General features: G+C 37.2%; 1 long non-coding RNA gene across 1 annotated transcript; it reads left to right on the plus strand.

Annotated features, from left to right (window-relative positions):
- Positions 1–4424: 4424 nt before the first annotated feature.
- LOC146482623 (uncharacterized) lies at positions 4425–8951 on the plus strand. Its single transcript, XR_014864071.1, has 4 exons — positions 4425–4534; positions 6207–6316; positions 7715–7829; positions 8783–8951. It is a non-coding gene; the product is annotated as an uncharacterized LOC146482623 (long non-coding RNA).
- The last annotated feature ends 2413 nt before the right edge of the window (positions 8952–11364 follow it).

Here is an 11364-nt window from a genome sequence, read left to right on the forward strand (position 1 = left end):
CCTTCGTATTATTATGACCTAAAAGTTAATTCATTTCCTGATTACTGAAACTCCCATTAGTCAGGAGATCACACTTAACTTGCAATTTTTTTCCAAACCCTTTTCACTACTAAAAAGGTGGCAACTTTCATAAATCACGAGAGATGTGGTTTAATGAGGCACGGTTATTTTCTGTTCCGATGCATATTCCGTGTGTCGTAAACTTTATATCAATTTAATCGGAATTTAATCCAAATTACAAATTGTTCATTAGTCTACGTATTGTGCATGTATTCACCATCAGCCGCAATTACGAGACAAAATTCAAGTCAGTAAATAACTTATTCTTAAAAGAAAACAGCTAGTAGGTGTGTTGTCTACTAACTCCTTCCATTTATGCCCTTCCGATTAACGTAATGGGTGCCTCAAGGGTGAACGCCCATTCAAGACAGGGCGCTTATTTCTCTTTTGAGTAACAAGCGAATGTGCAGCTGACAAGACTTTAATGTATTCATTAAAAAAGAACAATAACAGAAAATGTAACAGTAACAAATATACGATGACAACGACCTGACAACAAACTTGTTGGTTGTTTGACGATGGTATTTCTTGAGACAACAAAGTGAAAGTCAAGTTAACGGGATCAAGGAGATTGGAAAAGAGAACTTGTTCTTCCTGGATCGATCCTTGTTAGAATGACCAGTCGAACAATCGCCACAAAATTTGAAGAAGAGTTCATTCGTTTGAAGGAATTGTGCACTCCAGAACAAGGACATAATTAGATAATTAGACATAATAATTAGACTCGAAGACAAGATGCTTCAGATGCTATCAGATGCTTCATGTAATGTGAGCAATCAAAGAAAGATGAACTACGGTTGATCTCAATGTAGTCTGATGGAATTGAAACAGAGTAGTGGCGGAATATTGGAATAAAGGGGCTTACGTGATAGGTGCCGCCTTATTGGAATGGGGGGCGCTTATAAACAAAAACTTATTCGAAGAGGGCACTTTTTTAAAATTGTTTTAGCTCAAACACGAGCACGGTTTACCCCCATTTTTTAATATGGTACTTTAATGGGCATGTTTTGCAAAGTTTAAAAACAATATCGGGAAGGAATTCTGAGCTCTAGAAATTAAGGTGACTTTGAAACACTTCCCGGGAAAAGCCCGCTAGTAAAATGCCCTACTCCAAAGTAGGCCAGAAGGACGAGTTTGGACTAGCCCAAAGATTGTCTGGAAAGATGATAACAGCAATAATGGAACCACTGAATGTTAACCCTGTTTAGCCTAGATTGGAGGAGGGGAGGGGGACAAATTAAGCGCCCGCGAACATTTTCCAGAGCATTCATAACTTTTTTACACTACAGCAAACAATGCAAAACTTTGTAACTTTTCCTTATATTTATCTAACAACATTTTAGTATGACATTTGATGGTCACGCGACATGATGTCTCCATGGCAACACCATTTTGAAAATTGCTTTTTTTTACCCTTTGGTAAAACTTATTTAGATACATTTTAACAACCTTTTAGCATTTCTTTATTGGGATTAGATTATTTCTTGACCAATTTGAACGGTTTTCTGTGGTTTTGGAGAAATCTAGAAATCCAAGATGGCAGTTGTAAAGAATGACGTCATCCTGCAACTTTGCGGACGCCAGAGGAGCCAGTTCATCGCGCATTACTTTAATTCTCGTTTATTGACGGTATGGACCGTCCTAAAAAAACTGGCGACTGGTACATTTACCTTTTTACGAAAACACCAAGAAACGCTCATAAAAACGAATACACAATGTTGATTCTGACTACACTATCACGAAACATTCAATGTGAAATAGTTTATTGAGGAATGGTCAGTAAGTCATCCGACAACAACAATGTGTCCTAATATATACTTATTACAACATACAACGTGATATAAAGTCTAACTTGAAAAGCTTGGGAAATTAAGTGTACCACGCCAGATACGAGAAACCACTAAAAAACCACTCTTTAGATGTGGCCAAAAAATATGTGGAAACGTATTCCCCATGTAATGCAGCGGCACAGAACCTCGAGGAAGAGGTACAAACAAACCCATAACTCCATAGAAAAAATTTAACTAAATTTGAAAGCAGCGAACAGGAAGACTGACTGAGCTAGAATGATTAATATTCCCCGCTAAAACATTAAATACTCAAAACTCTCCCTTGAGAATACTAAAACCTCTCAATCGTGCCATCAGAATAGTAATTTCTGACTAATTCGTTCCTTAGTCACTCAACCGTCAGAAATTACATTTTCTACAGGAAGTAATTCGCTAAAAAAATGTTGGCCTATTGGCTGTGTTAGGTTCGCAAGGTGTTGTGGTACCAAGGTATTATTTACCATCAGTAAATATGTCAGTAAGTTGAAACTATCGTGAAACATCTCTAGCTTGCGGCCAGCAAGGACTTCCTGATTTCAATTCCGATGCCTTAACCGCTCGATAACACTGCCCCCTCCAAACGTCTATTATAATGAACGAATTTGACATAATGTGACGAAATGTGCCTGAGATGCGCTCTGATATTCATAGCATCCTTTACTTTGACCAAAAATATTTTATTCGCACTAAAGCAAAAGAACATTCTCCTCACAAGCCGTCAAGATATTTTCGCATTGATATTTTTTGGACAAGATTGAAACGTGTCTGCGTACATAACTACCTTTCTTGATTAACTCATGCATGGGAGCCAGACAAGTGGAAGTGGTTGATCTTTTTTTGCTTCAATTCCAAAGCGTTCCTTCCGCAGGCTCTGGCAAAGATTGTTCCAAGTAGGCACCCTTTCTCCTGCATAAACGGTATTCTTAGATCCACATAATTTAGATTTTAATTATTTTCTTTGGTGTAAAAGAAAGTTCCGGTACAGAGCACTCTGACATTAAGATTACCAATAGCAACCTTACATGACTGATGTTCTAATGTATAACAAAGACATTGATAACCAATCATGAATGCATTCACGAATGAACGTTTTTGTTCATTCGTTTGTCAGAGGTAAGGGAAATTCAGCTCCACAATACGCATTAAATAACTATTTTTCTAAAGCTAAATGAACTTTAGTAAAGAATTAAATCCATCCACGTGATTTTCTTATTAAAATTTTTTCAAAGGACAAAACTTCTTTGGTTACTGGGAGACCGTGGACGCGTGTGAACAGTAAACGAACCTTTTATTTTTTTATCCGAACATTTCAAAATTGGGTGCTGCAACTGTCAAAAAATTACCTCCAAATTTGTTCTACTTCAGCAACTTCCGACAGAAAAATATGCTTGCTTACGGTAACAATAATGTGCGTGTGTTTTCCGAGCAGAACTCTGTTTTATTCTAATAAAAACAAAATTCCTGTTATGTCTCTTTTAAAGGATAATGATCATAACGATCTTAGAAGAGTGTTTGAGACTTCTGGGTGTCTGCTTCTAGCTATGTTTCACAGGAAAGTGCGCACTGGAAATGGACCCGCTGAGATAATCTATTCACATTTGTCTGGCAAAACCGAACTTTCCCCCGCCGATTAAAGATAAAAAAATTGAAACATTATGAGTGTTTCCATGGCTAGCTTTCCTGGATACCATCTAGTGCAGGCAATATCTCTGAAATATTCAAAACAGATATTCCATCGAAACGAAGCATTGTGTGCCCCTGACTAATTCATTCATGAATATATTGAAAATATCTTATTTATAATAATTGAAGAAAGTTTCACTCAAAGTAGACCGGCACATTACAATGTAATTAACACAACTCTGCATGATTGTACTTCTGCATTTATAAATGTATTATGAATACATTAAAAGTTCCTCCCAAAGAGCGCTCGTACATTACAGTTACTAATAGGAACTCTGCATGAATGTATTAATTATTTTCCTATCGTAAAAGCAATATCTGGGTAATTTTTCCAGAACTTTCTTTAAAATTAGTGCAATAGGCCTTATCACGGTTTTCGACGCCATTTTGACGGGTAGGCAAACGAGCTTGAAATAACAGTGTTTGTATGGAAATCCGATGTCAAATAATTTTCATAAAACATCGCTTCTGAAAAATTCATGAATTGGAAACTTTTAGCACTAGAAAAAGGATTTTAAGAACAAAATTGGAGGGATGTAGCTGTGACTGAAAACGTCCAGTCGTGTTTGGAACTTTCCATACATTTGTATGTATAGCGAACCAGCCGTGAACTGCTGCTAAAAATAATTCGCGGGAAAAAATTCAGGGAAATGTATGGAAAGTCCAAAATCCTTTTCCTTGTGCCAAAAGGTTCCAATTCATGAATTTTTCAGAAGCGATATTTTATATAAATTATTTGACATCGGACTTCCATACAAACACTGTTATTTCAAGCCTGTTTGCCTGCCCGTCAAAATGGCGTCGAAAACCGTGATAAGGCCTATTAACATTTTTCCAACTACTTAGAGTACCATGGATACTAGAGGGCATAAAAGAGAAGTGATATTTGCTTTGAATTATCTTCTCGCAGACACTGCAGAGTGAACGCGTTGGAATCAAGAAAGCCAAAACACTTACAAGAGGTGAGACTCATCTTCATACTTTTAAAATAACTTCGAATTTATTCGATTAACCGCCCTGGGCGCTTATAAATTTAACTTTGGTCCCATGAAGGTGAGCGCTCATTCAAGGGTGGACGCTTATTCGAGGGTGGACACCTATTATTTTCCCAACATTTTCTGCAAGGACGGACATTTTTACAATAACAAAACAAGGGATACCAAGTGGTTTCGCTTTAACAAGACAAAACAAAGCCTTTGTTTTGCACGGTGCAAAAGCTAACATAAACAACACAAACCGTATCTAAAACCAAGTTTTGAACTCAACTGACGATCCTCTTAATTCATGCTGGGCTGGTACAGAAATTTATTATTATTACTAGTCGCCGCTTTTGAAGATCTGTTTAACACCTGTATATGGTTTTTACTGGATATATATACTGTGCATACGAATGTTAAAAAAGAAACGTTTATATATTTATTGAAGTTAACATCCATGTAACTGGTTAGTATATTTCTCTGTAAATTTGACATTGAAATCTATTACAGTCATGCAGTTTTGTTTTGTGTGTGAACTCGTGGTTTGAAAGGCTGCTAAAGATGCAGAAGATGGCGAAACGTGACTTCGTGGTTGCAAGACCTTGACACTGCTAGAAGATGGCAAAACGCGAACTCGTGGTTGAAATGCTGCTAAATGATGGGAAAATGCGAACTCTGCGGGGGCAATTAGTATTATTATTATTATTATTATTATTATTTCTTTCTTTCTTTCTTTTTTTGTTGGGAGGGGGTGGGATGGGCGCTTATTCGAGGTTGGTGCTCAGTATTCGAAGGTGGGCGGTTAATAAAATAAACATGATAATTACCCTTTGTCAAGTTGAAGTTTTCAAACGGGAATCCTCTACATGTTTCGGTTCCATTGATTGAAAGGATAAAAGAAGCTCGATGAACAACTATCGAACCTTGTTTTTCGAAAAGAAATGCCCTCTTTCTACCAGAAGTTGCTTTTATTGTTCCTGACGAAATTGTGTGCAGGTAACCTAGACATAACCCGAGCCCGAGAAAGGTTCGAAATTAATTGACATGTTAAAAGAGAATACAAAATTTTCTTGTTTCTTAACTCCCACCGTGACAAATTCTGATGACTAATTTTGCTGTGACATCGATCAAGATTACCACACAAAAAGAGTCGGGTAACACCTTTCAGGCTATTTCGTTTTCTAATATGTAAAATTTGTACATCTTGTGGTTATAAGGCTTGGTAATTTTCTTCGCACTTAGATGACTGAAATGATTTTCAACTTTTTTTCAACATCTGTTCTTGAAAAGTAACTAAATTCCTTTCATTTCAATGTGTCTAATGGTTATCTTGCCCCGACAAACTAAGAGGAAGAAACCACGCGAATCTTTTTGCCATCACCTGCAAAACTTTGGCTTATTTTAGCAGGGTCAGAGAGCTAGGTTTGATTAAGTTTTGACCGTTCCTTTTAGAAGAAAGTTTAAAACGTTCAGACATAAGCATTTTTTTTTCACGTTTTGTCTGTCAGACATTGCCATCCATGACAATAGACAACGCAGGATTAACTGAGTGTTTTAACAAAACTAAGACCATTAATTTTGGGCTTAAAATTAATGATGCCACACACACCACACCAGTCTTTAGGTTACCTTTTATTTCTAACTTATTCCTACATAGGTGAAGAATGAATATGAAGTTTCAGGTTTTTATGTCGCTGATCATCCTTGTGATCGCTGTGGATGCTTTGCATGGTGAAAAGGCTCCGAAGAACGACGTTAAGGAAAAACGTAAGAGACGAACATATTTATAAGTTATTAAAAGAGACCTGTTATCGTCACGAATTTTATAGATTCTAACAGTTAGCTCTTTGGAGCAAACTATAACATGTGATAAATACTTGTTTGAGTTAGTGACTGAAAGTTAAATTCCATAGCGAATACATCCTCTCTACACTCTTGCTCTCACACGGAAATAATTTTGATTTAGTATTTTCTGCCCCCCTGCAAGTATCTCTGTACTGATCCTCCACCCAAACCTTCACAACCCACCGCAAATGGTAGAGCGTTTCCTGCACCTTCTCCTCTACAATCCCTCATAGCTTTCCAATTATACCTGGTGTGACTCCTCATTCTCTTCTTTCCAAGGCACTGGGAATCTCCCATCAAACATCAACAGGTCTGATGTCTAGTTAGAGAACATCATCTCATCTGAGATGGCGTTATGAACCCACATATGCCTCTTCTGCCGAGTACCGACTCATGCAAAACTCTTCTCTTGGGTCTCTCTCCTGCGGCGGTTATTATCAACTACGGTACGACATCAGTATCTTCTGTTCCCCAGCTTCTTATTATAGCTTCCATCCCTACAGGTTCTGCTGTGCACATTCAGCTACACTCACTTTTACCTCCAATTGTCTTATTTCCGCTTCAAGCAGTTTCCAACTTACAAAACCTTTAGTCACTGATCAAAACCGCTCTCTCTCGATCATAGACCACTGTGACACCGTCCAACCGCCACATATTGCACAAATTAGTTTGTTGTTTTACCTGCCCGGTTCATTCTCTCTGTAACACTCCATTGACGTAAATTATGTTGAACTGTTTTGTATATCTGGATCAATTCAGTCACTCGGTATTCATTAATGAAACCCCGACCTTGGCACCCCAGTACTTCTCCAACACATTCAAAGCCTAGCCTGAATAGACCATTTCCGAGTTGTAGTGAACCTCATTGTGAAAGCGAGGCTAACTCTAAAGTTTTTATTGTGAAAATAAGTTTCCATTCACATGCAAACAAAACTAACCTTCATATGAAAAGCTTTGCACTTAGCCTCGCTTTTATAATGAGGTTGACAGCAACTCAAAAAAGGCCTATTGACAATGTATTCTGAGCGGCCGAGCACTGGAAATTTCTTGTATGTTCAGCAAAGTTATTTGATAACAAAACAAACAAACAGACAACTGGGTTGAATAAGGTTTCCCCTAAACAAATGAGTTGAGAACCAACATTCAAGTATAAATCTCAAGGTTCTACGGTTAAAAGACGAAGAAAGAGCAGGGGGAGGGGGACAGAATGGACAACAAATACTGAATCGGAAAGAATACTGGAATTCATCCCCCCCCCAACATGAAAGAATTAATTAATCGATTAATCAATCAAAATTGCTCTAAATTTATATTTTTCAGGTCAGTCCTGCTGGCCAGCCAATGGTGGATGTGTAAATTTGTCCGACGATTGTCCAGGCGACACCGGCGATTGTGGTTTTTCATGCGATGACCCGTCTAAAAAGTGCTGCTGCTGGTAAGAATTATGAAATGAACATACGGCTTATTCCTATGGAATATTTAACAAATATACCATGGCTGCTAAGCCAATCAAATCCCCGGAATTGCATTATACAATGATCCAGTTTTTAATAAAAGAGGATATTTCACGACAAGTGGAAAGCTCACGAGCATGTTACCTGAAAAAAGCGAGTTATCTATGAACGAGGAAATTTGTATTAAGCACAACAAGATTTGGGATCATTTCCGGAGAGAGTTAGAACGCCATTGATCATTTTTGGTACAACGGCGACTGCGAGGATTCTAGAAAATATCAAGAAAGATTTCCGAGAAATAATTTAATATCCCACGTTAACTTCTGGCTAGAAAGTGCTCCGGCCTATGCAACACCCTCATGCCATCAAATTGTCCTATCTATATAATTGGCTAAGGCAGGACTTCTAAACAGCATATCCATCTAACTTCTAAATGGCATATTTATATCGGGAAATGGTCCAGCTTGGCCGAGAATGGGTTTTTAACTTATGTATTAAATGCTTTCACGACCTCGACCTTGTCAAACGTAACTCTTACGTGGTCGGTATATTTTTCATTTTATTGATTTCAAAGGAAACAGTTTCGGGCGTACACGTTAGCCGCGTGGATCTGTCGATTTGTCTCATCGTTCTTGACCTCTTTTTTACTTCTTTGTTTTTATTGGACAGTTTAAAGCGAAATCATCGGAAATTTGTTATAAATACGTCAATAATGCATCAAGAAAATAATTAAAAAGTTAATTCTACTTGGCAACATTGAAGTGTAAAACAACACTGTAAGTCAGAAAATGTCAGTCCCATCCTAAATCAAGATCGAAAAATGACCAAACCTTACTTCTGGAGTATTTTGCTACTCTTAGTAAACACAATCTGTTTTTCAGTATGACCACCGTTCTTACACATGTCCATATGAAATACTTGTCCTTTTTTTTAGGGGCTGATAACAGTGGACGGTTGTGCAACGATTCGCAGCTCAGCCATATAAAGCAATAACAACAAAGTAGTTGAGGTTGTTCACATCTTAGAGCTTGCCAAGTGAAATATTTTGTAGAGACACTTCTTTAGCTATAAAACTATTCGTTAAAAACCGCGGGCTGTGTAATGCTAACGAAGCCAAATAAAGGGTTAACATGACACTTTATTGTTTTTTTTTTATGTTATGCTTCCTTACAACTGCGTATGCACATAAAATTCGAACCATATCGAGCAAAATGATAAAATCGTGGCCACTCATAACAACAACAACAACAACAACAACAACAACAACAACAACAACAACAACCACAACAACAACAGGAAGACTTATTACAATATTAGATACCCACAATTAGCAAGGGCTATTCGAGGTGGGTAGTATTGATAGTTGTTTACACGCTCGAAAGGAACAGAAAATTAACAGCACAAAATGAAAAAAAAAGTAAAAAGTAAAAAGTAAATCCTACCTTTAATGCCAGTTTGCAGCGAGCTATAAACGAGTTTTCAACGAATGCGATATTATTTTTCAAAATCCGGCGGATTTCCGAAATATGTAAGAAAATTCGGATTTGGGGCTGTTCCAGACAGCAACAATCTAGCAATACCTTTACGAAATCCAGGATTGAAGTAGGCAGTGGTATCCATGCGCAATTGATAAAAAGGCAACTGATTATAAACACAATGGAACATCAAATGGGAAGCACTAACTTTCACCAAGAATCTGAATTCTTGTTTTGAAATGCAGTGAGTTTGTTTAATTTCTTTACACGATGCCTCTGACACATCAGGGATTGGCTTTAACTATACCTCACCATGTTTGCGGGCTTTTAAAGAACAAAAAGAGTCATCAATTCTGCTTAGGATTTAAAGAAGAGTAATTAAAACTAAACACATGCAAAATAAAATTCATTGCTATATGAATAGGCGTTTACTGAAGAATGTCAGAAGAAAATTTATTTTAAACTAATGCTGTATATTTTGATGATACTACCATAATTATCAAGGCAAAGTGACTGTTTCTTCGTGGTTTGAATATAAGTGAGTGAGAACAGCATATGAGACACTTTGTTTCTTTCGTGATTACGTAAATGACTTAGCGCAGATGGAGTCAGTTTGCACAGTCAAAGTTGGTATTTTTTTGCCGCAATAAATTCCACTGCTTAATCCACGAAATGGTGATCAAGACCTTAAACTAACTTTAAGCGTATCAACAGACTCCAATCTGGTGGTGTGCAGGAAATTAAACACTAAAATGGGCGACCTAACATTTTCAGTTTTTAGAACACTCAAATACTGGATCTCCACTTATTTTTAACTCAGCTGTGAAATGTAGACAGTATTTCAAATTATTTAACGCCAATTTTTGGAGAGAGTGGAGGTCCCCTGTAACTAAATTGGATAATTTGAATATTAACCAATTATATTGATCATTTATCTAAAGAAAAGTAACCTTATTTTGGGTCCAGACTAAGAGCTTTCTGACAGACCTTTTGATGCATTCCCATCTGGCTGAATGCAGCATTCCTACACAAGGTAAAGGGGTCAGCATTTATAAAGGGGCAGTGTCATCTACATTAAGTAACATTTTGGAAATCCGCAGGACGTCACTTAATTCAAACAGTGTAAAATGACCATGCTCAGCTACATAGCTGGCCAAGATCATAGATGGAAATCCAACTTGAAAAAGCTGGGCCCCAATTGTCAAGCACTTAAAATCCGTTTAAGTAAGAGATAAATACCGAGAACGGAGGTATTAATCCATATACATCCCGAGGGCCGTAGGCCCGAGGGATGTATATGGATTAATACCGACGTTCGAGGTATTTATCTGACTTATTTCATGAAATTATTTCTTTGTTCAAGGGGACAAACGCCGGCTAATTAGTACCGTCACACTTAGGTGAGAAACGGAGAACAATAGAAGCAACCTGATGTGTGCGTTTCTCGCAGTACTGCTAATGTAAATGAGGGATTTATCTGTATAAATCCCTCGTTTCAGTTAGTTTAATATTCATGAAGGATGTAAGTTAAATAAAGGATGTTGAATAACAAAAGAAAATGTGTGATTCATGAAATAATCTGTATTAATATACAACATTGCTTATACTGTTTTCATTTTAATGTTGTGGCTCATTCTTTCTTTGAAAACTCAGTACATTTCATCTCACTTTGTGATCTGGAAGCAATTTATATACGAACAAAGTATTTGAATTTAAATATAACAACTTCTTCGTATCTAAATAAAGCAACTTTTGACCCAAAGCAAAAGGCTAATAAATCCATTTATTGAAGTTGAGTGGGACTAGAACATTAGCTTCTTTTGGATACCTGGGATAAGAGGGCCAAATCATAAGGAAGTGGTTCGAAGGCCCAAAAATTTAAAGGGAAGAGTAAAATATTTAACTCAACTCTTGCCATCGGCAAACACCTTCGGGACCGCTATTTGATGCCCATAATTGCGAGAGTCTACAATAGTCGTGTACGATGATATTGACTACACGTTTAAACTGTCTATCACTATATTGTAACGAGCCAAGTTAG

This window comes from Pavona decussata, unplaced genomic scaffold (genome assembly GCF_977016875.1).
Source record: "Pavona decussata unplaced genomic scaffold, jaPavDecu1.1 SCAFFOLD_45, whole genome shotgun sequence".
NCBI classification, from domain to species: Eukaryota; Metazoa; Cnidaria; class Anthozoa; order Scleractinia; family Agariciidae; genus Pavona; species Pavona decussata.